Here is a 27,493-nt window from a genome sequence, read left to right on the forward strand (position 1 = left end):
ACTCCCATCTGCACATTTCTCTAGGCCGCTAGAGAAACCACTATTTTGGACAATCTTTGGCCTTCTCTGAAGTAGGCACACCTGAACGCACACCTGTATGTGTGCAAACGCGGATGTGAGCGCCTGCTGCCTTTTGTGCTCATTAGTAGTGGATAAACATGCAGCAAATCTATCAGCTCTGTTACCAGAGATTAACTCTCAGGGCCAAATTAGCATTACATAAGGGACTGTTTGGGGACAGGGGGGCCAGTTATAGTCATTTCTGGTTTACAGGTGTATACCGAGGTCCACAAATGAAAACAAGTTTTACATAAACAATTGCAGAATAATGGTTTGGTAAAAATCTATTTATGTCCGTCAGACGTTTATAACAGCACAAACACAAACACACACATTTACAGTCACAAACTTTTTGACACCAATATTCTTCTTAACTCATCGACCATTCTGAACCGTTCCCCTGCCAAGCAGCCAATCCGAGTGCAGTCTCTCACTAGTCAACCAGATTGCAAACTATTGATGATAATTGCAAAAACAAAGGACACTTCTTACTGTCACCTACCATCATAAGAAACACCAGAAAAAGAATCTTCATTTCCACTTGTGAATTCGGGAGTGTAGAATATTTTTCAACACACTTATTTGTTTTACAGTTTTTCTTCAGTTGCCTTGGTGCATTTCTCACAACTTAAACTTTGCTCAACAGTTATTGCAACCTCCACAACATTTAGTGGTAGTTTCCTGTTCAGTTTGTCCCATAGCATCTGTTTTTGGAAACATAGCAGTTGATTGAGAACAAATCTCTGCAAAACGATCACTTTAGACTTGCTTTTGATCATTATTAATTTGTTTTTATCCTGTCTCTCAATATTAACCATACTAGCACAGGCTGAATAATCATTGTTTCTACAAAAGAAAATCATCTTCATTTCATTGCTTGTGTGATTACACACAAACCTGTTGAACATGTCAGACATTTTGTAAATTAATTTTAAACCCTTTTTATTGAGTTTCCATGAAAATGTCCATAAATAACCTTTCAAAGGTGAACCTCACACTGATGAAAAGGAGCTGTGAGCTATTAATAATAATGGATTGGATTTATCTGCGCTTTTCCAGACATTTGAAGCACCTACAATATATGTCTATTATTCACTGACTCCTCATTCATGCTTGGTGATGGTCGCCACAGCTGCTGTCATACACATTCACACACACCAGTGGAGCAACACTGCAGGCAGGGAGGTGGACACAACAATGGTTGGCTGGGGGGAGCGGGGATCGAACTGCCGACCCTTCGATCATTGGACGACCTGCTCAACCACCCGAGCCACTGCTGCCCATCTCAGTCACTCACATGAAATTAGACTTTACAAGTATGTGTATCGTAACCAAGTGACAGGATTGTTATGAAGTGCATAACGTATCTAACTGCAAAACATGGACGGTCAGCTTCACGTAAGAGGGGTAAGGATGTGTGGAAGAAGGGGTCAACCACATAGACAGGGGAACACTTGTGGACCGTGTGGTAGATGATGACCTCACAATGGCTGTGGCGTGATGGCTGGTCAAAGACTGCAGTGAAATGTTGGGAGAACCATCAGTTCAATTATTAAGACATTTCATTGAGAGACTAGGTGATCAAACTGTAAGATATGTCAGCACAAACTGATTTGCTCTGCTCTATCATGGGCATAAAAGAGATTCTGTCCCCTTTTGCACATAGACTTCCAGTTTACTACAACTATAGATCAGATTTTGTGGCATAGTGTGCTGCAGTGTAATAGTAAAGAAAATAATATTATATTACAGCACTGTAAAAATGTAGCACGTTTACATTTGTTTGTACTTACAATACAATCTAGAAGAGGCGGAACAGACTCTGCAGCTAAAGTGGATATTCAGTGTCTTTATTTTTATTGATTTCTAATTTTTAAAATGTCGTACGTGGCTGTCTTCACTTTACGTGACATTTGGAAGCACTTCCAGAGAAATCTGTTCCAATGAGCACACGTTCAAACCATTTGACTTGATTGGAGTCATAACTTGCCATTTTGACGACACTGACACTTTTTACTGACATAAAAACTTGCTTTTAAAGATGAAATTATCTATTTTGATAAAAGGACTCGCTATTAAAGAATGAAGTACTCATTTTAAGCGATTGACTTGTTTTTGGTTGATTGACCTTCCATTTTGAGAAAGAGACTGACTACCTTGGTTTGCAGTTTGCACTAATTGTTTTAAGAAACGCCTGAGCAGTGGCGCAAACTTTAATACTTTTGTGAGAAATGCAGCAAAGCGACTGAGAAAAACTGTTAATGTGCTGTGTAAAGAGTGCAAAACAAGAAGCAGAGAATTATTCTGCACAGGCGATGGTTTTTTACAGATCCATAGATGTTGTTTTCAAATGCAATGCTAATTGACATGGATGGACATCATTTAACAAATGCAAAGTCCTGCTGAAATGAATATATTCGTCCACACCAGACTCACTACTGGCAAGCATGCAGATCCTTAAAAACCTGTGAGGCTTCTCCTGTGACCACCAGCATGTAAATATATTGTTAAGTCATTACTTGGACTATAATCTGTTTTCTTATTTTGTAAATTTAGTGGAATTTAGAAAACAAAACCCCATTTATGTTGTCATAAATAATTAGCTAATTTTTATATCCAGGTTTAGTTTAAAGAAATGATGACTGAGCTCGTATAAACATTTGAAACACAAATGTCATTTATAAATCATCTTTTGGAATTAAATGAAGTTGATTTTGCTGTGGCAGAAATTAAATGATTTGGAAAAATACAATCATAAGAAATACTACTTAGACTGAAGTTCTTATGAAGAATCAATTTTTAATCGGAGGTGTGAGTTCACACTTCAGCTGTTTACCTTCAAGGATTCTCTACAGCAAAAGCAAATGCACAACAGAGACAAAAGTGAAATAACACCCACAGTATGATACAAACCCTTAAGACCCCAGCAGATTACCTATATGTACAAACGTATTAAACTACCACCTTCATAAAAAAATGTCCAAAGTTTTCTTTATAGTTACTCTCTGGTGAAACAAAGTGTCATTTAGTGTTGTCAGAAATTCCTTTGGGATCATTCATGAACTTAGACTCCCAGTTTTTAGGATCAGGGTTTAGTGTTTAAGCAAATTGGTTCCTCCCATACAGCAGGAGGCAGTGTGCTCTCTTTTTATTGGTTTACCATCCACCACTAAATGATTGAGAAATGACTTTTGTGCGTGTAGAAAAGGCCTTACAGTATGGAAAAATTGCCTTCTCTCATTTCCCATCATCCCTTTGTTTACACTTTCTCCCGCTATCTTACAGCCCCTCACAAACCCAACCTGACATTACTGGTGAAAGGAAAATGGTGAGCAATATTTAAGTTATCCATACAGTTTTGAGCCAGATACCAGTTCAGATGAGCAAAACAAAGACATACACGGATCTACTTGTTTACAAGTGGATGTATCAGAATGGAGCGGAGCAGGAAGCTTATAGCCTGGCTTCTGTAGCACCTACATCACAGCTACAAGCCTTTTCCAACAGGTTTTTGTTTTTGCCTTGTCCTGATTCTCAACAATTTGATTAAAGAAATAACCAGAGATGCAAATTTAATTTTAATTTTTGTTAAAGATGTCTTCTATCATGAGAAAAATGCTACAGGAACATGCCAAAAACACCCAAAACACAGTTTTCATTGGAGTGAATCCTACCTAATATACCCAGCAGAAATGAGTTTAGTTCCAACATTTATGGCATGATAACCCTGACGCTGATGAAACAGTCGGTTCCGTACCCTTTACCAGTGCCTGCTTGTTTGTTTGTTGGCTTACGATGTCGGTTAGGTCTGAGGCAGCAAAGGCTGAGAGATCAATGCTTTTGCTTCTGCTCTAGAGTGATTAGTTTGTGGCTGACTCTGCTTTCACGTTTTCTTGAACAGACTAAATGAAACTGAGGTATGGTTGAGTGTTGATAGAATTATGAACACATGAGCCTGTGGACTGAGCATGTCTCCAGTTCTGTGAGACACTTAGTTCCTTGAAGATAAAAGTTTGCGGGATGTTGAAGCCTCTTAAATGTTCTAAGGAAACATGTCCGAAACTGGATGAGCAGCTATGATGCACATTTTCTTGGCAGATTCCTTCTTACAGATAACTCCTGCTTCTTTACAAGGTCCCCTGTCGAAGAGGTTAATCACTGTTGTAATTTTGGTTTGCATCCACCCAAATGAGTCTGCAGCGTGTTCCTGTCATACTTTGCCGTGCTGGAGTCATCATGCACTCTTGGCTCAGCTCGGGTGTTTAGCGGCTGAGCGTTCCCGCTCCTGGCCGCGCACCAGAGGGAATTTGCCTACAGCCCCTCCATGGAAGTCATAAGCCATTGTTGTAAAATGGGCACTGGAGTTAAAGTTTCCAGTCTATCTGGCTCTGTGGTCTCTGTGAACTTGCAGTTCAAAGTGCTTTGTATTGTAAGTCATTGTTAATTAATTTGATGCCACTTGCAGAGCTGCATAGTTGTCTGGAGGAAACGGAGGTCAAGGAAAATCACAGGAGTACTGTACGGCTTCCAAAGCAAAGTCGTTTGTTCACACACGGCGGAGATGTTTCAGATATTTTCACAGCTAAAATCCATTTCCTGTAACAAACAAGTGAAACCGTATAGAAGTGAAAATGATCTCATTAGGCTTCATTTTGTGTGACTGATGTACTGGAAGCCGGTTTAGTGCAGGTCTTACAGGTCAGGGGTTACAGTCAGATTCATGCTGAAGTCTTTAATGCACACAGACATGCTTCTGGAAACTTCTGGCCCCAGCTTTAATTGCTCTCTGCCCCGAAACCCCAATCATTACTGTCATGCAGGAGCTGTTTTTCAAGCTGCAGGTTTACCGGTTAATGACTGGGTCACTCTGTGCCATTTGGGACCTAACCAAGCAGCTGAAGCAAAAACAAGAATTTGGCTGCTTTCCTAACGTGAAGTTATGTGTGATATTCCTGAAAGTCAGAGTTACTCAATCACTCACCGGCTTTGTGAGGGGGGGTTGTACTCTTGCAGGAGCACTCCTACGGGGTTACAAGAGCGTTTCTGTCGCTCCATCTCAGCAATTCAAGTGTGTGCATATATTTAATTGGCTAATCATTTAAAGATATTGGTGTTCCTTTACAAAAATCCCCTGAGCGGATACTTGTTTAAGAGCAGCGTCTCCTGTGTGACAGAGCCTTTTTGAGGTCTGGTACCTCTTGAACTAGTTTTCTTGCTGCTGCAATATAGGCCAATCTATGCTTAATTCAGATTCAGCAGCCGCTGTGCACTGCACTTTGTGTCAAAGTGAACTCCCTTTTCTGCAAATTGTTGAATAGCTGACAGGATTTCAGCGTTTTTCCCCTTTGAGTGGTTTCATTCTTTTTTACTGGTTTGTGCGAAGCGTACCATCTAAAAGCAGATATAGCTTTTTCCCAGTAACCTTTGGTGCTACAAGCGCTTGCATTAAATGGTGCAGTGTTGGTAAGAGCACTTAATGTTTTCTGATGAGGGACACCCCTTTGGACTCAGCAGGACTTCACCATCCAGCAGCTCACTTTATCAGAACTAATTACCTTGATTCAATGGCTGTGTGCAATAATATGCTTGCTGTTTAAGTGGAGTGCACGAGGAGATTTTCTCCTGTTTAGAATCAAATTTCTTTGGGAAGTAGCACTTCAATCTTTACACCAAAAATATATTTAAAGAAAAGATGGAAGCATGCAGCTTTCTTGTTTTTACAGCAATTAAAACATTACTTTTACACTTTCTTAACCTTTCTAAACAATTCTTTCTGCAAAAATCATGGACACATGACCTTTTCCTAACTATTCTATACGTAAGGGTTAATGGCCGACGAAGTGTGTATTATCAGAAATTAACGCACGACGTGGAAGCCTGAACCGTCCGCAGAGGACGGTTGCTTCTGCAAAGCGTGTTATGGTGATAATGCACAATTTGAAGGCCATTAACCCGCTTATACCATGGTCACTTACAAATGAAATAAATATTCTACCATTTTTAGTACTTTATTCCTGTTATTTTTTTGGTTTGATCTAGGGCTGCACGATATGAGGAAAACTTGCGATATGCGATATAAGTGATCAATATGGCGATAACGATATAATTTGCGGTATATAAACAAATAGAAAAATAACCAAAAACATAATTCCCATTTCATTGCAACAGTTTAAAAATTATACTCCAAATGACCCTCATCGACATAGGTGACAATCGTCTAACATAATAGGCCTTCATCTGATTGGTAAACAATGGGTAGGCAACCATCTGATTGGTCAAAGCATAAAGGGATTTATTTGATGCGTTAAATGCTTCAAGCTGCTATAAGATTGTTTTAACACATTTTGGGTTTACGATTTATTGCGATATTCACCGTCTTTCGCGATATGCATATTGCAGAGCTGGGTAATTTGCGGTATATTGTGCAGGCCTAGTTTGATCAATTTTTTTCACAAGAAACGGACTATTTGTGGCGTGGTGCAACAGACGTTTTAGTGACAGCGTGCTCCGCCGCTTTGACCCCTGATCTCTACTCCAGTTGCAAAGGAAAGCAATATCTATGCTTATTGTCACGACGGGTTGAATAAAGCATCAGTTCAGAGAGAAAGTTCACCTCTTACTGCTTGTTTTTGTCCAGATTATAAAGCTAAAGTTTGTTTTAAAGAAGCCAGCGCAGTGATACAGAACATTTAAGCTATGTGACCAGAACATTTCTGTTTGGTGTGCGGTTATCACTCTGCATTATCACTTTTTAAAGCACACCCAGCAGCCAATCAGAAACGAGTACTTACCTGGACCATGTTATAAAGGACAGTATGGTGCAGCCAAATTCACAACAACAACAGTCATCTTGATGGGCTTCATATAGGTAATTGAAAGAGTAAAACATAAAATCAAAAGGTTCATGATTACACAGATATCAATAGGGAAATACTAAATTGAACTAACAAACTGACTAAACTAAACTGGACATCCCAGTCAACGTACCTGACCCCCTTTAGACTCTATTTTTGCTATTCACAATCCAAAGGATGCTGTAAGAGTTTATTGACCAAGTGTTTAAGTGAGTAGCTAGAAATGGGCAGAAAATCCATTTGTCAACATATGACACAAATGCAAAAAATTACAAAAATATCATTAAGAGGCATGTAAATCCATCCCGGACAAGCCCCCTACAAATGCTATGCCATGATACGAACTACAAAAAAATATTGAATGAGACATGAGAGCATGTGGGCATAAAAGCTGGCACCACGTAGCTCTGCTCAAACATACATCAACTCGCAACCAAAACCTGCATGAAAAAAAGCAGAAAACGCAAAGAATAGGCTCAACCATGGCAAGAATTTGGAAAAAAAAAAGTTGGTTCAAGAAGCAGCAACAAGAAAACCCCAAGATAATTGTTTTTGTGTTTGGTTTCTAAGGAAAGATAAAAGCTGGTGCTGATTGACAACACTCTTGTAATCCCTATTTGACAGGACTCATAAGGTGTTCTGTGTCGTGTGTAAAACTAACAAAACCTTCAGGCAAAATTCGTGCCTTATTAATTTTTCCAGTTCATTTTTCAGTGTTAATTTATTTGCCTTCAGAAACAACCCTGACAGATATTTTCAGGTAATAGTGTGACTGCACATTCTCCTTTTTTCGTAATTATTTGGATTTTTGTGCCACATAACCCTCCTTCACTCAGCGGCCCACCTCTGACTGTCCTTTCGAACAAAGACGCCATCTTGTGGAAAAACACTGGGAGACAGAGAAGAGACAAAGACAAGTGAAACAAACACCTTTACATTTCAGACAGAACTAAAATAGCAACGATCAGACATTTTCAGGTCGCAGTGCTTTGTTCTGTTTGGCTTCCTACAATATGCTCTTGTGTGGGATGCAGGCAGCAGCTGTGCTGGTGTCATGAACCACCTCAGGTTTAGGTGGAGATCTCCACATGATGTTTGTTTCCAGAGAATTACCAAATGTTTGAAGCTTGACTCTGTCTTTTTGAGGGCAGGTTGTCTTCCAGTTTGTGTTGAACCAGGGCTCAGCATTACTGTTGATGTCACTAGGAAGCCAAAACCTGAAGATGTCATCACTGTCCTGTCACATGACCTTTTTTACAATCAAATTATGCAGTTTCAGTTGTCTGAATGAAGATATGGTTACACTTGACTGTAAAGCTTTCATACAGAAGGCTAAACGCAACATCTTATGTAATATGCTTGTAAGACGAGCCCCTACTTTCACCACTGTGCATAAAATGAGGTGTTTTACTTTTATGTTCATGTGACTTTTGCTAAATGCGATGTTACAAAACAGCTCAAAGTGGGCTTCACATTTACAACCTCAGTTTCTCATATCTGCACCTGGTACATTGATGTAATGACAGCACAACTAACAGGGTGGTGGGATGAATCTGTGTGGTGGATCCATCCATCCATCCCTCCATCCATCTGTCCAGAGATGAAGAATTAATTTTTTCATACCCAATGACCATCAGATAAGATAGTATTTTCTTTTCATAAAAACAGCTCAAACATAAAGACATTGAGTTTGAAGGTCATCCTAAATCCTCAGCATGTAGCAGAAATAACACTTAATAAAACTATATAACTTAATAAAACTAGAAGACTGATGAAGATGCTTCTTCTTTGATGAAGCAAATATAATAAGAGATATTCAGAGTTTATTCCTGATCAATTTGGGTGAAAAGAAAGGCAGCGAGGGGATGATCAGACTTAATTTATGTGAAAAAGGATTGCAGCTCTTTTTGAGGACAGTCTTCTCCTCTTATGCTTATGCTTACATTAAAACCCAAACTGCAGAATAGATGCTGAGAAGCTGTCATGCTTGACAGCTCTGTCATCAGCTGTTTCCCTCAAACCTCAGCAGTGCAGCGTTGCCTCTTCCTAAAGTTACTCCATTGGATTTCTCTCAATAGTGACGACACGTGCAGTCGTGCAGCATCTGGCATTATTTCACTTTTAAATGTCTGAAACATCTGCTATTCTACTTCCGATCTTCAGTAAATGAGTCCAGTTCTTCTCTGTCTCCAAAGTCAGGCAGGCATCGTAGAGCACTCCATTTATTAGCATGTTTTACTGTTAAAGACAAGCAATAATTCTGAGTAAAAATTCTTCTTATGGGTGTTTTAGAGAAGTTTCCAGCTAAATTGAACCAAAGGTTGCAGTCTTGTGTCTCCTGGGATCAGTGTCGTACATTTGAATTGGAATACTGAGCTCTTAGTGAAGAAGAGTCCCTTCTGAGGAGCTGCTGTCTCAGGTTTTGATGAATGCTTCTTGGACCTTTGATATTTTCCCTGTTGACTGGAGTGAACCGTTGGGATTGTTCTGTGGCAGGACCGACTTTGGCCTACATTCTTCAGATTCTGGTGCAACATTGAGTAGGATTTAAGACCCGATTAGCACAGCAGTTGAGGAGTGTGAATCAAAAGGAGGTGCAAACCCAGAGCCAGTCTGATCTGGCATTATGACTTTCTTTGTTTTTATTTTTCGGATGGGAAAACCGTATGTATTCCCCTGAAACCCATCTGTCCTCGGGGAGCCGGGAAGGCCGGGGGTTGGTTGTCCGTGCTTCGCTCTGCTTTTCCATCACACTGTGCCCACAACTCCTGTCCACCAGGCAAACAGCTTTTTCACTATCAGCTGGCTAGAAGAAGCCCACAACAAAGCTGCTGTTGATTTGAAGGTTTTGAAGTGAAGAAGCCTTTTTTCCCTAAACTTCTCTGGAATCAATGTGCAGAGTGACGGCAGTCATCTGCGAACAAATGCCACATTGTGCTGGGGGAGCAGTCTATTTCTCCTGAAACAGTAATGTTTTATTATTTCAAATGTGCTGGGATTTCTTCAATCAGCTTTACATCTTGTCCCCTCAAAGACAACCTCTGACTTGCCAGAACCCACCTGATTTGATGGCCGTTCCTGTGGAGCGTCTGTACTTCTGTGTTGTTCAGGAGTCGGCTTCCAGCACGCATTGCCAAGGATCTGTCGCCATGCGCTCCTGAGGAAAATTTGTTATTATGCAATGCAGAATGCAGCCACCCCCACATTGCTTTGAATAAGCTGTTTCCCAAAACAGAGATCACACCAGGCCAGTGCCTTTTTCCTCTGACAGATTATTTCGGCTTCATACTCTTGACGCGCTCGCTGAGGTGGTACCGACCTGTGAGAACCTGACTGGAAAAGTACCACAAGAATTTAAAACTCTCCTGGACTCCGGTAAAAAAACAAAGTTCAGCTTTGTCATGTTCTTCAACATGTTCTAAAATCTTTGCCCAAGTATTTTCTGAGCACGCAAAGGATGAAAGACTGTTCAGGTGAGATGTTGAATTAAAATACAATATAACCAATAGCTTTATTCCTTAGATTTAAAGGTGCTCCTTTTTTTAAAAATGGTAATAATTCAGGGTGAGATCGTGATTTTCTCATAGTTTGAGGAGACAGAAAGTAGATGGCTTGGTTTTGTGTTGAGAGGAAATGCTTGTTTTGTCTGCAGTTCTGTCTTCCAGATGTTATCGGGGTCATCTGGGTGTTGTACTCATATCAAATGAACGGAAATTGCAGCTATTAGTGTCACTGTGTGTTGATTAAAAGAGGGAGAAGAATGATTCAGATTATTGGGTTTTAACAGTGGAACAGAGAAAGTTTGCCGCTGGTTTGAAATGAGAATCCACCACATTTCTGGCAGAGCGAGAAATTCTTCTGGTCCTCCAGGCAAATCATTTATAAAGAATTGTGATAACAATCAACCAGAGTCTGATGAATGCACCAATACTATGTTTATCAAAAACAAGGACATTTTCATGATGTGTTTTTGTTAAAAAGTAAAACTCAATAATAGATGATTAAATGTTAATCTTTATTATTGTTTGGATTGGTGGTTCAATTTTTAATTTTAAACAACAAATTTAAACATCAGTATTGACTAACAAAACATTAGCTAGCTGGCTAAGCAGTTATTTCCTGTAGACCAAGCGTCCCCAAACTACGGCCCGGGGGCCGCCCCCGCCCCCCTGAACATTACCAGAGAGAGACACTTTTTTTTTTTTGCATTATAATTATTTTTTTAGGCTGGCCACGTGATCAACACTCATGGAAGCATGGAAAACGGAATCCCTGGTATTGTTTCCTCACATCAATAAAGCTTATTTGGTTATAGTAGTAGGTTTAAAGATTGTCATCTGGACTTGGTTTTTAAAGTTGAAGACGTTTCACCTCTTATCCAAAAGGTTTTGTCAATTCTGAAATAACTGTTTAAGAGCTGGTTTATATGTGCTCATGGGGGAGGAGTCAGACCTGAAACTGGATAGTATTGGTTCCGTAGATTGCATTGGTTTCGGGTCGTTGGGAGTCAGCTGGAGTTGGGGAGACAGTGGCTACCCTCCCCAACCTGCTCGTCTCTTTGACCCAGGTGAAACTGGTTCGGTTTGTTTGGGTTTCAGAACATTGCTGTAGATGCAGTTTCAGGTCTGACTTCTTTCCCATGAGCAAATATAAACCAGCTCTTTTAGCAGCCATTTCAGAATCGACACAGCCTTTTGGATAATAGGTGAAACGTCGTCAACTTTAAAAACGAAGCCCAGATGACAAATTTTAAACATACTACTAGAGCTGCGATGGTGTGGGATTTTTGATCACCGCTGTGATGAACCAGCAGGGGGCACTGTGTTGCGGTTAATCACACCCCCCCCTCAAAAAAACACAAAATCCCCCACGTCGCAAATGAATACAATTACAACGCAGTATTCTTTATTAACAAATAACAGTAACAACTAAGTACTACCTATCTAACTAATAAACTAACTATATAGGTGTTTTAGCATGACTATGTGTGTCAGCGCGCTGCATGTCAGGAAGAAGCGCGCACAAGTGTGTTGGGGGTGCGTGTTGATTCTTCTGCAGTGGACTGCTCTCGAGCTGCAAGCGAGGCTTCACCTGTGCTCTCTGGTACAGACATCTTCTCAGAATATTATGTATTGCCCAGTAATAAACGAGACTGCTGACACCCATGAAGAACGCGAGACATGAGGCTCCGCCTTTGTTTATACAGACACGTAACTTGGCGCTGCACAAAATAGTTCCTAAACAAAACATCTAGTGATATTCATCGAAATCTAACAGTGCGCGTTCATGTTTGGTGTTACAGAGTGAAGGAGAACAGTAATAAAGGGTTTCCACCAGAATAACACTGACTGATTCTTTATTAAACCGCTGTGGAGTAGAGCTGTGATGGTGTGGGATTTTTCATCACCACTGTGATGAAGCAGCATGAGTCGCGGTGTCGGGACTCTTGTGACCCCCCCCACCCCGCAACACAAAATCCTCCAGCGGGCAGCCGCGTCTCGCACTCAAGAATGCACGCAGCTTGTAATGGAAATGAATACGATGGAAATTATTAATTTGAACGCAGTAAATTTGTCGTATTTCCTCGAGAGACGGAAACTTCTGTTGTAGACTGAGGATGTGTATGTGCAGCGGAAACCGCGCGAGTGTGTAAGTGAGTGAGAGCGCTCGCAGGGAGTGAAGGAGAACAGTAAAAAAAAGGTTTAACCCAGAAGCCCTTTAAGTCTGAACACAGGACTAGCAGAATAAGTAAATTATAAGCAAAGATGAATGTGTTTAATGTTTTTATTATAGTTCCAATCACGCACCATATGCAGAACTTTAAAAAAAAAACAACGGTCCGGTGATGACCTCATGCGGTTATCATCACACCCCTACCTACTACAATGATGGAATCAACCTGGATGAATGAGAGTCTTCATAAACAAAGCTTATTTGAATTAAAATGTGAGCCAAGCTAAAAATGCTGCTACTGCAACCTCACTTTGGCCCTGTCATAGAACTTGAACGTGACCCCGCCCCCCCATCAGAACGGAAAAATGACAAAAAGGATAGGTAAGAGAAACATTAATTGCAGGGTATTTAACCTACACTCTAAAAAGAGTATTTGGGCTGTATTTGGAAAGATTAACCTTTTTTACATTGATCTAACTTAATTATTTAGTTTGGTGAAAATAAATCCTTTTTTTGAGTTCATTCAACTTAAAAATAACAAGTGGTTGTCTGACATAGTTATTTTACTTTCAATCAACTTAATTAATTTTGTGTAACTTCGGTGTGAAACTGTCAATGCGTCATGACGTCATAACGTAAGGCAGCACAAGGAATTTGTGGGATACCATTTTCTTTGCCTGTCTGGGCAGATTGGGGTTTAACCCTTGTGCTATCCTAGGCACTTTAACATTGGGAGTTGGGTCATCTAGACCCCACAAGACAGTGCGCTGTACTTTTTTCTTCAATAATTTGTGATCTTCACTGGTTTTCATGGATTACATGAAATCTTTCCACCTTTATCCACCTTTGTCATGGTAGGGAGAACACGTCAATTGTCATCTTGACCCCATAGGATAGCACAAGGGTTAAGTGGGAGTTTTTTTCCATGTGTTTTGTTGTCTAGCTGTTTTACTCTGTTTTAACTAGTAATTTAAACTGTTATGTTCATGTCTTTCTGCACGCAATGAGTTTGGGTCTGGGAGCGGACGATGACCTACCCCCTTGTGCGGAAAGATTATCAAAGACAGAGCTCACGACATTTGAGCTCCTGCCCTGTAGAGCAAATCATAGCTGGGTCATTCAGGTCTTGGAAATTACGAGGCCTGTTGGCCTAAATATTAACATATGTAGAATCATAGTGAAAAAATTAAATAAATAAAAACTAATGCCAGAAATACATTGTATTGAGTAGGAAAAAATGTATGAGATTAAGTTAAATAAATTTGTTAATTTGAGTTGAATAAACAAAATAATTTAAGATAGATCAACATAAAATTAAATTGAGTTGGATAGACGTAAAAATTTAAGTTGAGTAAACTTAATTCAATCAGGCGTTATCAATTGAAGTGATTCATTTAAGTTGAATCAACTTTTTTCTTTTTATAGTGTAGGAAGTTGATCAGAGAGAGCAAACAGTGGTGTCTACTAGGTTAGCCTCCTTGAAACCTCCAAACCTGGAATATAAGGAAATAACACAAAGACCTCAAGAGACTACTCATATGAGTCATTCAAGAGATTCTGCTTTACAACTGAAGTTGAACATTTACCAAGCTTGTGCATGGACAACAGAAGATTTATTCCTGTGAACAACCCACAAAGATTTATTTGGTTATTAATTTTCTAAAATCTAAAATACTGTTACTATATATTTCCTGACTTTTTATGGAAAGAACTCAGAGAGGTTTATTTGTTTTTTACTGATCTCATAAAGAGTGTTATTATATAGTTGCTGATTATCATAATTCTTTTTTTTTGGTGAAGAACCTAGAGAGGATTATTGGTATATGGTTATTAAAATTTGGTTATGGGTGGCTTTCGGTTTACATTTAGGCACCCCTGCAATCGTCACACTTTTTCTGTTTCAAACTGACCCTCGCCCCCGATCAGAGAATGGAAACGTCATGTGGCCCACGCTGGAAAAAGTTTGGGGACCCCTGCTGTAGATCACCACTGTCTAGCTCACTACACTATAGGTGGATTTAAAGTTAATTAATTGACAAATTAAATATTTGCCATTGTAGTCATTAAAGCACAATTAACCACAGAAAAGTGATGTGCCAAATGAAGCCAGATAAAAGCTATAAGCAAAAGTGACATCAGACCTGGGATCATTCAAAGTCTCTGGAATAAATGGCCTGTAAGCAGATTGGTTGCCCTTGCAGCAAGATGAACTGTATTGAAAGTCTTCAGAAGTTAGTAAATGAAAGGACATTCTGCTGGAAAAAGAAAGCGGAGCAAATACCTGCATGCCTCTTACAATATTAAGCCTGGAGAAAGAACCAGTGGAGTTGAATTGTTATTTATCCCCCCCCCCACACACACACAGTTTTAATGGGAGATACACAGCTCCCTTAAAGGGAACTGTGTGTCTGAGAACCTTTTGTTCACAACTCAACTCCAACTTTCTGTCTACATTTTTATTTAGCTCCACTAAAGCATTGTTAAAATATCAGCTTCAGCTGCAGATCTTCTCAAGAGCTGGGATGTTTTGGGGCTGTTGGTGGACAATAGAGACTTTTTTAACTCCCTCCACAGATTGTCTGTTGAATTGAGGTCCAGAGACTGGTTAAACCACTCCAGAATCAAGAAATGCCTTTTACAAAGCCACTTCTTTTTTGCCCAGGTGATGTGGGCATCATGAAGATCCAGCCACGTTACATGCGAAATGTTATCACTGATAGGAGGAGGCTTTCGTCCAAAATCTCACCATACATTCAGTGTAGATCCAATCATCCTTTACATTTTTCCTTAAAACTGATCTGTCGGTCATCCCCTTTGAAGAAAAAGTAACCATAAAGCATGATGTTATCACCCTCATGCTTCATAGTGGGTATAATGTTCTTGGGATGTTGCTCAGCATTATTCTCCCTCCAAACACAAAATAAAGTTTATACCAAAGAGTTCCATTTTGGTCTCCTCTGACCACATGACATTCTACTTCTGTGAGGTCTGTGAGTTGCAAGTGGTGGAGGATGAATGGACACTTTGTATTCTGCTGGACTCTGATTGGGTGGATTATTGTATATTGTTATTTTAGTTCTGTGATGGCCATTTTCTGTATTCTGTCTTCCAGTGTCATGCGGGATGGGCACATGAGTGCATGACACTTAAATAAAATCAAGTCAATCTATCAATCTACCTGTCCTTTTCTGGATCATCAGATGGACTCCAGAGAACCTTGGACATGCGCTGGCTTAGGTAGGGGAACCTTTGGAGCACTGCAGGATTTGAATCCATGACAAAGTTTTGTGTTACTATAGTAACAGACCACCAACATTACAGACCTTTTTCCTATTTTTAAGTGGGTCAACTCGCAGAATCAGTGACTTCAGATACTTTTCTTTTGCTTCACTGCAAGTCTAACTACAGCCTACGTTGTTAGAAAGTCATGCTTTTTATTTTAAGATGTGATCTGAAATGTAAGCAATCTTTCAGTCTTGTCAAGAGCTTCATCTTTATGGTTTGTTCCTATTGGAAGTTGAATCCTTAGCGACTTGTCAGATTGTGAGCCGGTTGGGTTTTCCTGCATGATATTACGCATAAAGGTTGGACTTGAAAGAAGAGTGTTTGATGTGAGGTGTGGCTTTAAATCTGCTTTTTTTTTTATTAGATTATTTCCTATTTATTTATTTATTTTTATTTTTACAAAATTTAGTTAGCAGGTGGACAAATGGGTAGATATAACAAAACACTTTCACTTCCCTTTGTCCCGCCCAAATGCTCATTTTTCAAATGTTGTTAAAGTGAGTGGAGCTCCCCTGTCGGGTTACTGGGATCTGGACCTCAAAAAACTTAGATATGTAAATTTGGTTACTTTTAAATCTTTTTTGTTTCATACAGCATCACAAAGTCCCACATGTTTACAGCAAATCAAGCCTCAGCATTTTTTCTTTCCACCACCATGTTTTACTGTTGAAATTATTTTAGTGCTAGTTTGTGTCATCAGGATGATAGTTTTTATGATTGGAAGTTCTCAGTACAGAGGAGGTTTACAAGAAGAAACCAGATCTTTAAATATTTTATAATTGCTTACTAAATGATGTCCCAGTGATCTCTGGGTAATAATTTGAACAGACATAAATATCTGTCAAAGGTATGCAATATTGTTTCATGAATTTGGTTTGTGAAAGACCAGGAGACAGACGAGGCAGATGCTTCTAAATTTGAAGACTAGAATCTAAACTTGACAAAATCAAAATGAGGCAAGATCCCGAAATGTCAGAAAAACAAGATGTGACAAAAAGTCTGTCTTTAAACCACGGACATGAGGATTCTGAGGTGATGAGCTAACTCCTTAGAGAAGGACGAAGCAACAGAATCAGAACTTAACAAAACTTTACACACAAAACTGAAGTGAACTGAAGCACAGTCAAATACCCGATCCTCACTGGAATGTCACCATGAGCACTTTCATCACGGTTACCTCACATGAGATATCAAGAAAACCCACAAAGCTTTTGTAGATCGAAAGCGGGATTTCCTCCTGATCCCACTCTCTGCAGACTCTTGTTTCCTGTCTCCAAGCCTGTTTACTCTAGGAATTAAAATGCATCCCACGTGGCGTGATCAGGACTGGACTGCTGGACGTGCGTCATGCTACACCTGGCATTAAGATTCATCTGCACACACATGCTGCAGTGATCAGATCTCAACAAGCCACTCTAAATGCAAATGGAGGCAGAAACTCACATACAGTCAGCTGAAGGAAACAAACAGGAGAGCGGGCGCTAACCGTCCTGTGGCTAAAGCCCACTTCTGAAAGCTCACGTATTCAGACCGAAACATGTTTAACATGCAGGGGGGACGAGGCACACCAGAACCATTCATTTCTTCCATTGAGGGTCGCTTAACAACCGACCTCAGGCTCCTGACGGGGACCTTGCTGCTCCTTCTGTTCGCCACAGAGGAGGAACTTGATGCTCCTCTGAGCAGAAACCTGCATAGAGCAGACCTCTTCCAGCATGACATGCACTCATAACCCATAACACACTGGTCAGTTTTCTGTCTGTTTACCCAGACTTTACTCAGAAATGAGCTGGATGGAGGCCCTGGTTTGATTACCGGCTGGGACTTTTCTGTGTGGAGTTTGCATGTTCTCCTGTGGATGCGTGCATTATCTCTGAGCACTCCCGCTTCCTCCCACAGTCCAAAGACCGACATGCTTCATAGGTTGATTGGTGACTCTCAGTTGCCCCTCTAGAGTCACCAATTGAGTGAATCCTCTATAGTGAATCCCACCTTCGTCTACCAGTAGCCAGGACAGGCTCTGTGACCACAAAAGAGATACGGCGGTTTAGGGTTAGGGTTAAGTAAATGGATGAATTTAATGCCACGATGTGGCTGCAGTCCCAAAACAAGACTAAAAAAAGTACGAGAACTTTGCCTTCGGGACCATTCTACAAATTCATTTAATACAACAGTATTGTCCTTCCATCTTCTTCCGCTTATCCGGGATCGCAGGGGCAGCAGTCTAAGCAAAGATGCCCTGATTTCCCTCACCCCGGCGATTTCCTCCAGCTCCTCTGGGGGGACCCAGAGATGTTCCCAGGCCATCCAAGACGCGTAGTCTCTCCAGCATGTCCTGGGTCTTCCCCAGGGCCTCCGCCCAGTGGGACATGCCCGGAACACCTCCCAAGGGAGGTGTCCAGGAGGCATCCGGACCAGATGCCCGAGCCACCTCAACTGGCCCCTCTCGATGTGGAGGAGAAGTGGTTCTACGCCGAGCTCCCCGCGGGTGACCAGGCTTCTCACCCTGTCTCTAAGCGAGAGCCCAGCCACCCTACGGAGGAAGCTCATTTTCACCCGCTTGGATTTGGGACCTCGTTCTAGTTATGACCCAGACGTCGTGACCATAGGTGAGTATTGGAACGAAGATGACCGGTAAATTGAGAGCTTTGCTTTCTGGCTCAGCTCTGTCTTCACCACAACGGACCGGTGCAGTGACCGCATAACTACAGAAGCTGCTTCGATCCGCCTGTCTATCTCACCCTCTGGTCTTCCCTCACTCGTTAAAAGGACCCCAAGATATTTAAACTCCTCCATCTGGGGCAGGGACACTCCACCCACCTAGCTGGGTAGTTTTAAAGTATTATATGTTATCCATCTATTGGTCTGTTATCTGGTGTTTGAGTCGGGAGCAAGGACTCTTCCAGGGAAACACAGATGGCTTCCCAGCATGTCCTGGTCTGCTCTGGACCTCCTTCTTGTTGGTCATGCTTTTAGGAAGGTGAATTTAAGTTTAATTTACAGCCGGAATTCCAAACCACTGTCACAAAGCCTTCATCCCTGCAGACAACTAACCTCCATCTTTCCTCACATATGAACAGTGAATCCAGATACTTAAGCCTGTCCACTTGTGACTCATTAATTAGCTAGCAGAGAGCTTAGCCCTCAGACTCGGAGATGCTGATGTTCACCAAAGCTGTTTTACCACTCTGGAGATTGCTATGACACAACCCCTGGAGATGCAGAATCCCATTTTACTGACCCAAAAGAACTGGTGCTCTGCGTCTTAAGACGGCATTGTTGTTTTGAAATATGCATTTTCCAACAACACATCGATATGGCTCCAACAAACCTCTAACTTGGGAACTTTTTATTTTAACTGTTTGGTTTATTGTAAAACTTAGTATCTTTGTGTTCATTGACTCTTTATTTGGCTATAAATCTAACAGAGGTGAAAAAATCCTGCTCCGTGGATCAGAGATAAAGTAGAAGTACCTGAAAACTGCTGGAATCACAGAAACCTCCACTCCACTCCCCCTGTGAGGCTTCATGAGAGCGGAGGGTCTGTCCAAAAGAAAATCAGGCGCATTCAGGCTGTGCCTCAGAGAGGGACAAAAAGCCCTGCCGCTCGGTCAGGCCAGTCTCCAGGCGGAGCGCAGATCCCTCAGGGAAGCCAAGTGCAGCGAGTCCCAACCCCCTCCCACATTCCCTCTCTCTCTTCTCTCTCCATATTGTCCTCTTCCCCGTTTCCCTCGGTGTTATAAATTACAGCGACACAAACCTCCAGGCCTAATGCCCTGCTGTGGATGCCTTCCAAGCTGCAGTTTCAGGAAAGCCAAGAGGCCGGCTTCATTGATAACACCAGGCGCACCGTCCATCTCTTTGTTTTGAGGCAAGGGGAAAGGCCCGAGACACCAGCGCCTTTTATAAACTGTTGACCGAGACTGCTTTTCTGGGGAAGCGCAAGAAAAAGACTCGTGATTTCACCAAACTATGGATTTGAAGCTACTGCTAGGAAGTAGTCAGTTATTTTTGAGAACATTTGGAAAATTTTCTCTCTGCCGCTGGAGTTTCTTAGAAATTGGCACCAGCCACCTGCAGGCATGTATTAGCGAGAGCCAATGAGCCATGAAGTGTCAGTGTCGAAGGGGCATGTGACTGCTTTATGGTCTCGCTCTGCCAAAGTGATACTAAAGGGAAAATCCACCTTAAAATAAAGCACTGGGTTTCAGTGGCCATGGCTGGATGCACGAGTTCCAACATACAGCAAAAATATGTTTAAATGGGATCAACTCTTTGAGACCACCTGAAAAAACAAGACGATCTGAACCTTACACAGATGAAACTTAAAGTGCGAACGAGCAAAAACCCATTCTGATCATGCAGGGGGGAAAAGCAGGAGGACACAAGGCTTAAATGCATAAAGGAATTTTTCTCTGAGAAGAGAAGAAGCAGTTCTAGGTCACTCAGTTCTCTTCATATGCCTGCCCTCGCTGGAGTGTCCCAACCAACAGCTAGGGGGGTGGGGGGCTGCTAGTAGAGCCCCACTATGGGTTGCAGGCCTCAGCCACTGCTCCAGCTGGCCCTTCAGTCCCAGATCCAGGCTGAAAACTTTAACCCCACAACAGCTGAACCTGCAGCTTCACACAGTTGATTTTCTTCTTCAGGAAATTCTTGTGTTGACCCCGCTTCATCGGGCATGGACGCGGAGCAGACATTCAGCCAGTTTTCGTCAATCAGCTAAAGGGAAACTCATCACTGAGGTCAGATATACAAAAATCCGACGACGGAGAGTAATCACATGTATGCAAATTGACTTAAGAAAATCCTGCTCCACTGGGTAGTTACTGATCTGTTTTATTTTGGAGAACTACGCACGAATTGATTTAACTTTGAAATTTCCTGTTACTGTTCGCAGGTCTTTTCCTAGTAGAAGCATCAGTGCTGTAGGATCCAGTTTGTAGTTTTTAATCAGGGTTTTATGTGACTTTTCTTCTCATGTTTTAAATGCGTGTTTGTTTCATCTAGGGATGGTTAAATGGATAAATGAATGGATGGAGGGATTGGGGAGTGTGGTTATTGATGGATGATCGGATGGTTTCAAATCAGTAACGTAGCTTATTGCTCTTGTGATCTTCTGATTTTGCTCGTTTGCTGTGGAACAGTTGGCTGGTAATTCTGGAGGCTCATAGTTCTGATCTTCCTGAAATCAGGATTCTCGCATCTCCCTGAACATCTTTTTTATTCATAGGCAAACATGTTGTAAGAAAGAGGAGACTTTTTATTCAGACGTTTGCTCAGCAGAACACGGCACTCTATACTAACATATCAGCGTTTTCCCGGAAAGGTCCTAGTTTCCTGTGATCTGCTCACCATTCAGCAGTTGCAACACTTACATAGCAGAGCAGCACCTGACCGCAGGCCCATTCATTTATCCCCACTGCTTCCCCATTGATGCCTTGTCTTATGACTTAGGCCCAAAGGAATCTCCACCCAGGGGACCTTTCAACAACAAACCCAGCCAGCTACGACAGCAAGCTGCTTCTCTGAATGAACAACAATGTAATTCCAGCAAGTGTGTGCGCACCTCTGCTGCATGTGTGCAACCGTGTGGTCAAACGTTGCCGGCTAGTAGCAGCGGAGTGACCAGAATAATGACAGTGGGAACTCCTCTGCTTTAAGGCGGACCTCATTGTTGTGTCAGACACGTGAGCTCCTCAGCAACCTTCAGCAGAATGTGGCAGGGAATGGTGGACTGAAGCTCCGCAAGGCGTTTGGGAAATTTCAAGTTTTCCACTCACATTTAAAACAACAGAAACTCAGTTTCAGCAGTTTGAGGGCTCGTGCCTTCTTTATTATGATATTTTCTCTTTAATCATGAAAGTTCCTGGTCTTAAACATATAGGTGAATGTGTGAATTTGATCTAAATCATTGTGCTGTGGTGGTCAGCATGTGTCTGCTCACCTTAAGGTATCGTAGCTTCACTCAGACAGGTGAGACATGGCCTCCTCCAGAAAATCATAGCAGGAAATTTGGGACCTCTAGCTCTGAAAAAGTGAAAAAGCAGAATGCACCCCACTCTGTGCCGAGATTATCAGTGGAAATGTGGGTTCTTGTGGAGGCTCAAAGAAGCACTTTACATAACATCAACCTCTTGGACGTGGTCCAAGATTTAAAAAAAAAACACACTCGGTCTTTGGCACAAAAGTCCACATTTAAACTCTCCTAGAAGGCACCAACAAACGGCTGATGAGCGTTTGGGGCACATTCTTCACTGCAGCCACATTGGAAGGTTTTTAGTTGAAATTGAACGTTGTTTGTTTGGTTTTTGCAGGTTGATCTCGCCTTAGCAGAGTTCCATCAAGCTTTATTGTTCTCTAACTGAAAACAGTAGAAGGCACCAAGTGTTTTCTTGCATTTGCTTCCTAGTTCTTTTAAATGATTGATCCCTGAAGTATTATTTTAATGCTCCTCATCTGATTTTTAAGACAAAATCAACAGCAAGTCACCATTCTCCTGGATCCTGTCAGAAATGTTTTCAATGTAAATTTAATAACCAGGCTCTCCTAAAATGATTGCAGATTGTTTAAAAATGTGTCTTCACTACACAAAAAGTGCTAAAGAATGACTGTCAGAGGAAGAGTTAAACAGAAAAGTTTATTTAAGAAATAATACAGCTCCATATACAGCACTATTTAATTTTATTCAAGCTTATTAATTAAAAAAAAATAAATAAGGCAAAAAGAAGTACATTTATTTCAGTCTTTAATATAACTAACTAACTAACTAACTAACTAACTAACTAACTAACTAACTAACTAACTAACTAACTAACAGAAAAGTAAATATATATATATATTATATATATATATACATGTTAAATGCCAATTAGAGGAAACAACAAGGCACTGCTAAATGAAATATTTCTCCCCATCTTTTCTTTTTTTTTAAATTGCATTTACAAACAATCACAAAAAAATGTCCAAACCTGTCTGGCAATGTCATAAAGAAAAGTATCATTAAAGATCCAACTTTATGATTCCATAGTCAAAAAAGAATTTCTGGATAAAAATTGATTCATGGGTGAGTTCAAGGAAAAAGACAGCGAGATAAATAGAGACAGAAACTCAATGTTCCAACTCCTAAAAAGCCCACAGACGCCAGGTTGTAGAGGGTTGAACTGACTCTCATGGTAAACAGTTTTAGAGGCTTATTGCTTTATTTGCTTCTTCCAGAAGAATGTACATTTCTGTTTGAAATGAGTCCTTTGAATTCTGTTAAGAGCCCAAATTTGCACGTTAGTGGTGTGATTGACAGGTGGGAAGACCTATTACTGTTTTCTGAACGTTGTTGAGGTTTGATGATTAATTTACACATTTTCCGGCAATGGATAGATTAAAATTGTTTATGTAAAAAAAAAAACAACAGAAAACCCCAAGCTTTTTTTGTGTGTTTGTCTTAATTGTCTTCTTGATGTCCTGTAAGGACCCAACTTTGTGTTGATAAAATTAAAATTTTTGCTTGTTGTTGTGTTTGCGTGTTGTGATCTAAAGTTAAAACAACAAAAACAAGAAATCAGTTTTTGAAATTGGCATTAAAATGGAATTTGGAGCATCCGGAATTTCTGTAGACAGAAAAGACACTATGGTCAGTCTTCAGTCCATCCCTAAACAGGAAGCAATCAGGAACATAAAATCTTAACCCAGGAAAGTTGTCATGTCAAAAATATGTGAGAAAGGTTATTTATTTTTATTTTTTTTAAACAGTGTATTTGTTGTGTTTTTACATTGGAGCCAGTGGGGACTAATGAGGTTGTGTAGTGACCCCCTGGAAGGTTTTTGGTGACTTCACAAGAAATCAGTTACTCTTTATCTTTTTTTAAAATGTGCTTCAACATTGAAGTCGAAGGTTCACTTTGGGTGAGACAGGAAGGTGTGTGTGTGTGTGTGTGTGTGTGTATTGCATGAGGGGGGAAGGGGTCGCCTAACTAAATTCTAACCTTCATAAATATTCTTCAGCAGAGCATATCACAACCAGCTAAAGTTCACTTTTCCTCACTACACCAGTAGATGAGTTCCTGATCATCCTGATAATGAAAATCCTCTTTCCCTGAAACGTGAGGTGAAGAGAAATAAATCCTACTCAGAAGACTGTTCCTCTGATCATAATTCTTCCATAACTGCAATGTAAAACCTTTGCAATTTAAACTCCGGTGATGTGGGAGGAGTTGAAAAACAGAACTGAATGTGACAGTCTGAAGGTAATTCCCATTCAACAGAGTCAGTCTCCCAGTTTTCTGTAAAACAGACCAATTTTACTGTAGGAATAAAGATCCAGTTATTTGGTTAACCAGCACGTGAAGGACGTCCACACTGGGAGGTTTGGTCTGGGTCTACAAAGCAGAACTGTCACACGCTGTATTTGAGATTACTTTTGACAGAAGAAACACAGAATTTGATTCTATGACAGACAGATTTTTGTTTTGCCCATAGAATCCCACGACCACATGACCAACTCTCACTCTGTTTTTTTAACTCTCTGACTCTGGTTTCTGCGTGAATGCACATGGACTTGGACCAAAGAGAGGAGGCGATCCAAAGTGAGGAGATGCTGGAAGCTCTATGAAGAAGAAAAAAAAATGCCACAGTGTGAATCTGAAAGACGCAGGAATTATGAAAGAGTCTGGAAATATCTGCTGGGTAAATGTGGTGTAGTGAAGAGCTGCAGGAGCTTCGTCACACATGACAGTCAAAGGAGTAGAGGGGCCCACTGTTTTCTGTCTCGTCAGATCTCGCTTCAGACTTACACCCCCCCCCCCCCCCCCCCCCCATGAACTGCAAGATTTTTTAATTCAATTAAATTCAATTGTATTTACATAGCCCAATTTTTCTTAACAGGCTTCACTAGCTGTAAAAAACATAAAGTCAGTTATATCAGTTATAAAATCAGTCATTTTTAAGGCTGTTCAGCCAGAGACAAATCATATAAAATCTTGAAAATATCAGCATTTAGTATTTAAACTTTAGAGAACAAGAAAACCTTCTTATGTGTCTGTCCCCGCTTCACCCTTTGTCCAGGAACTTGAATTTTTGTCCTGTGGGTGGAGCATCAAACTACTGGATGAAGTCTTTCCAGACACATGGTTGAAAGGAGTTCACTTTCATTTGGTTTGAAATATGCCCACATCCTAAAGAAAGAAAGAAAGTTTACAAAGAATTTAGTCATTCTGTTGCTCTATAGGCCTTTTTTGATAGACAACATTTCTGAACTGACCAGCTATAACGCAGCTCTATACCATGACCCACCCTGGAATTGGTAAAACTCAGGATTAGCGAACAGAATTTTAGTTGATCCCACAACAGGGAAATTGTAATTGAGGCATTGCATAGCGGATGGGAGGAAGGATCTCCAAAAGCGCTCCTCCCTGCAGCAAGGGTGTTTTGGTCTCTGACGTAAGTTGCTGCTCAGTGTTCTCATGATGTCACGCAGAAGATGCTGAGAATTGTCCATGATGGATCTCAGTTTCTGCTGCATCCTCATCTCGCCCACCAAAGTCACAGACTCTAGGGTACATTCTAGAACGGAGCTGGATCTCCACATCAGTTTATCGATCCTGTTCCTGTCAGTTCATCCACTGCCCAGCATCACACTTCGTAGAAGAGGACAGCAACATCGCCATCATAAAAGGTTTCTAACAGGGTCCTGCAAACTAAGAAGAACTCCACTCTGGCTTTTTTTTGTGCAGGACGTATGTGTTAGTCAGTCTTAGTCATTCAGTCCAGTCTGTCATTGAGGTGTACATCCAGGTATTTATAAGGGTCCACTGTCTCAATGTCTTTTCCCTGCATTTCATCTGTAAAAAAAGAGGTCACTTCCTTCTGAACCTGACCATCATTTGCTTTGTTTTGCTGATGTTATTGTGGAGAGTTTTGGATTCACACCAGCAGACAAAATTCTCAATGACCCCCCTGTGCTCCTCCTCATCTGTCGCACATCCAGAGATGACAGTGTCATTTGCAAACTTCTGCAGGTGGCAACAGTCCAAGTTGAAGATGAAGTCAGATGAGTACAGGCGCAACAGAAAGGGTGAAAGCCCTGTGGAGCTCCTGTGCTGCAGACGATCTCATTAGACACACAGTAGTGGAGCCTCAGATACTGTGGTCTGTCAGCGAGGTAGTCGATGATCCACGCCGTCAGTCGATAGTATACTCCGGCTGCCTCCAGTTTCCATCTCAGCAGTGCAGGCTGAATGGTGTTGAACACACTGGAGAAATCAAAAGCCACGTTCCTCACAGAGATCCCCACCTGCGGTAAGAGAGGGATCGGTCCAGCAGACAGATGGCGGCGTCATCCACTCAAATTCTGGGTTTGTTAACAAACTGCAAGGGTTCAAATGCTGAATTCATCACTGGAAAAAAGTTGTGTAAAATGAGTCTTTCCCAGGCTTTCATCAGATGAGATGTCAGGAGATCAACATCCACAGGCCTCATTCACAAAGTCAATGTTTGAATTCATGACGACGAGATCAGAAAAAGACAGAAGGACCACTTTGGTGGAATAGTTTGTCGGGAAACTTTTTTTTTTTTTGCTTTTGCAAGATATTCAACATGTAATAGACGTAGTGGTTGGGTGTGCAATCTTAGCCTCTGGAACCACAGCCGAAGTCCTCCACAGTACAGAAACCTTCTCCAGCTTCAGGATCATCACATAGAAGTGCAGAAACACCTGACACATCTGGTCTTAACATACCCCTGGACCAGTCTGGAACAGATTTCATCTGGGCCTGTTTCCTTACTGGTCTTTGTGATTTTGAGCTGACGGCTCCCCTGATCAGCAATGAGGCAGAGGCAGACTCAAGGTGGGCAGGGGAAGAAGCTGGTGAAAGCACTGGCAGCGACGGTACAGTATTAGAGGAGAAGAGCTGCTGATGGAGAGCCAATGTTTCATGGGGCATGAGTGGGCTAACTGCCAACGCAGTCAAATCTGTTAAAAAAACAGATTCAAGTCATTAGCCCATGTCAAGTCAGTAGAGACCATTAGGCAAAGTTTATTTGTGAGGGAGTCACATAGATTTTTTTATGAACAAGTAACTGGCAAACATGTCATTTATCTGTACAATCTGTCTCCCTTCTGAGCAAAATAACACAAACAAACATAACAGACATAAACAGATTCTGTTTGTGTCTCCAGATAATGAAGGTCAGACTGGAATTATGTCACTGTCTTGGCCAAAATCATGAGCTGCATCAGACTCCAGTCTTTATTCTTGTTAGTGGAAAATGAGCTCAGAATAGCTGCAAAGTGCAACGTTTTACTGGAGGTAGAGTTAAGTGATCATCCACGGGTTCCCATTATCCCAGCCTCACTCTATATTTGTCAGGGCTTAAATATTTGGAAAAATAGAGGGAGAGCTAAACAGGGAGAGGGGTCAATGATGAGTGTTCACAACAGATACAACCCCTCATACTCACAACCCAACTCTGTTAACCTTTTGTGCCTATTTATAGAGAAAATTCCGCTACGGAAAAATATGACTAAACTGCATTCCATAAATAAGCTGGGAATGGTGGAGACAAAAAAGCACATGGCTCAGTCTCTGATGGTTCCGGTGGAGATTCTCAGGCTGTCTATCAATGGATGG

The 27,493-nt window shown here is 41.2% G+C and overlaps 1 protein-coding gene across 2 annotated transcripts in view; it reads left to right on the forward strand.

Moving 5' to 3' along the window:
• Nucleotides 1–27,493, forward strand: part of cnnm2 (cyclin and CBS domain divalent metal cation transport mediator 2) — a 55,429-nt gene that overhangs the window by 2,612 nt on the left and 25,324 nt on the right. The gene's annotated exons all lie outside the window — the stretch shown is intronic.

The sequence above is a fragment of the Oryzias latipes genome, chromosome 1, assembly GCF_002234675.1.
Source record: "Oryzias latipes chromosome 1, ASM223467v1".
Lineage (NCBI taxonomy): Eukaryota > Metazoa > Chordata > Actinopteri > Beloniformes > Adrianichthyidae > Oryzias > Oryzias latipes.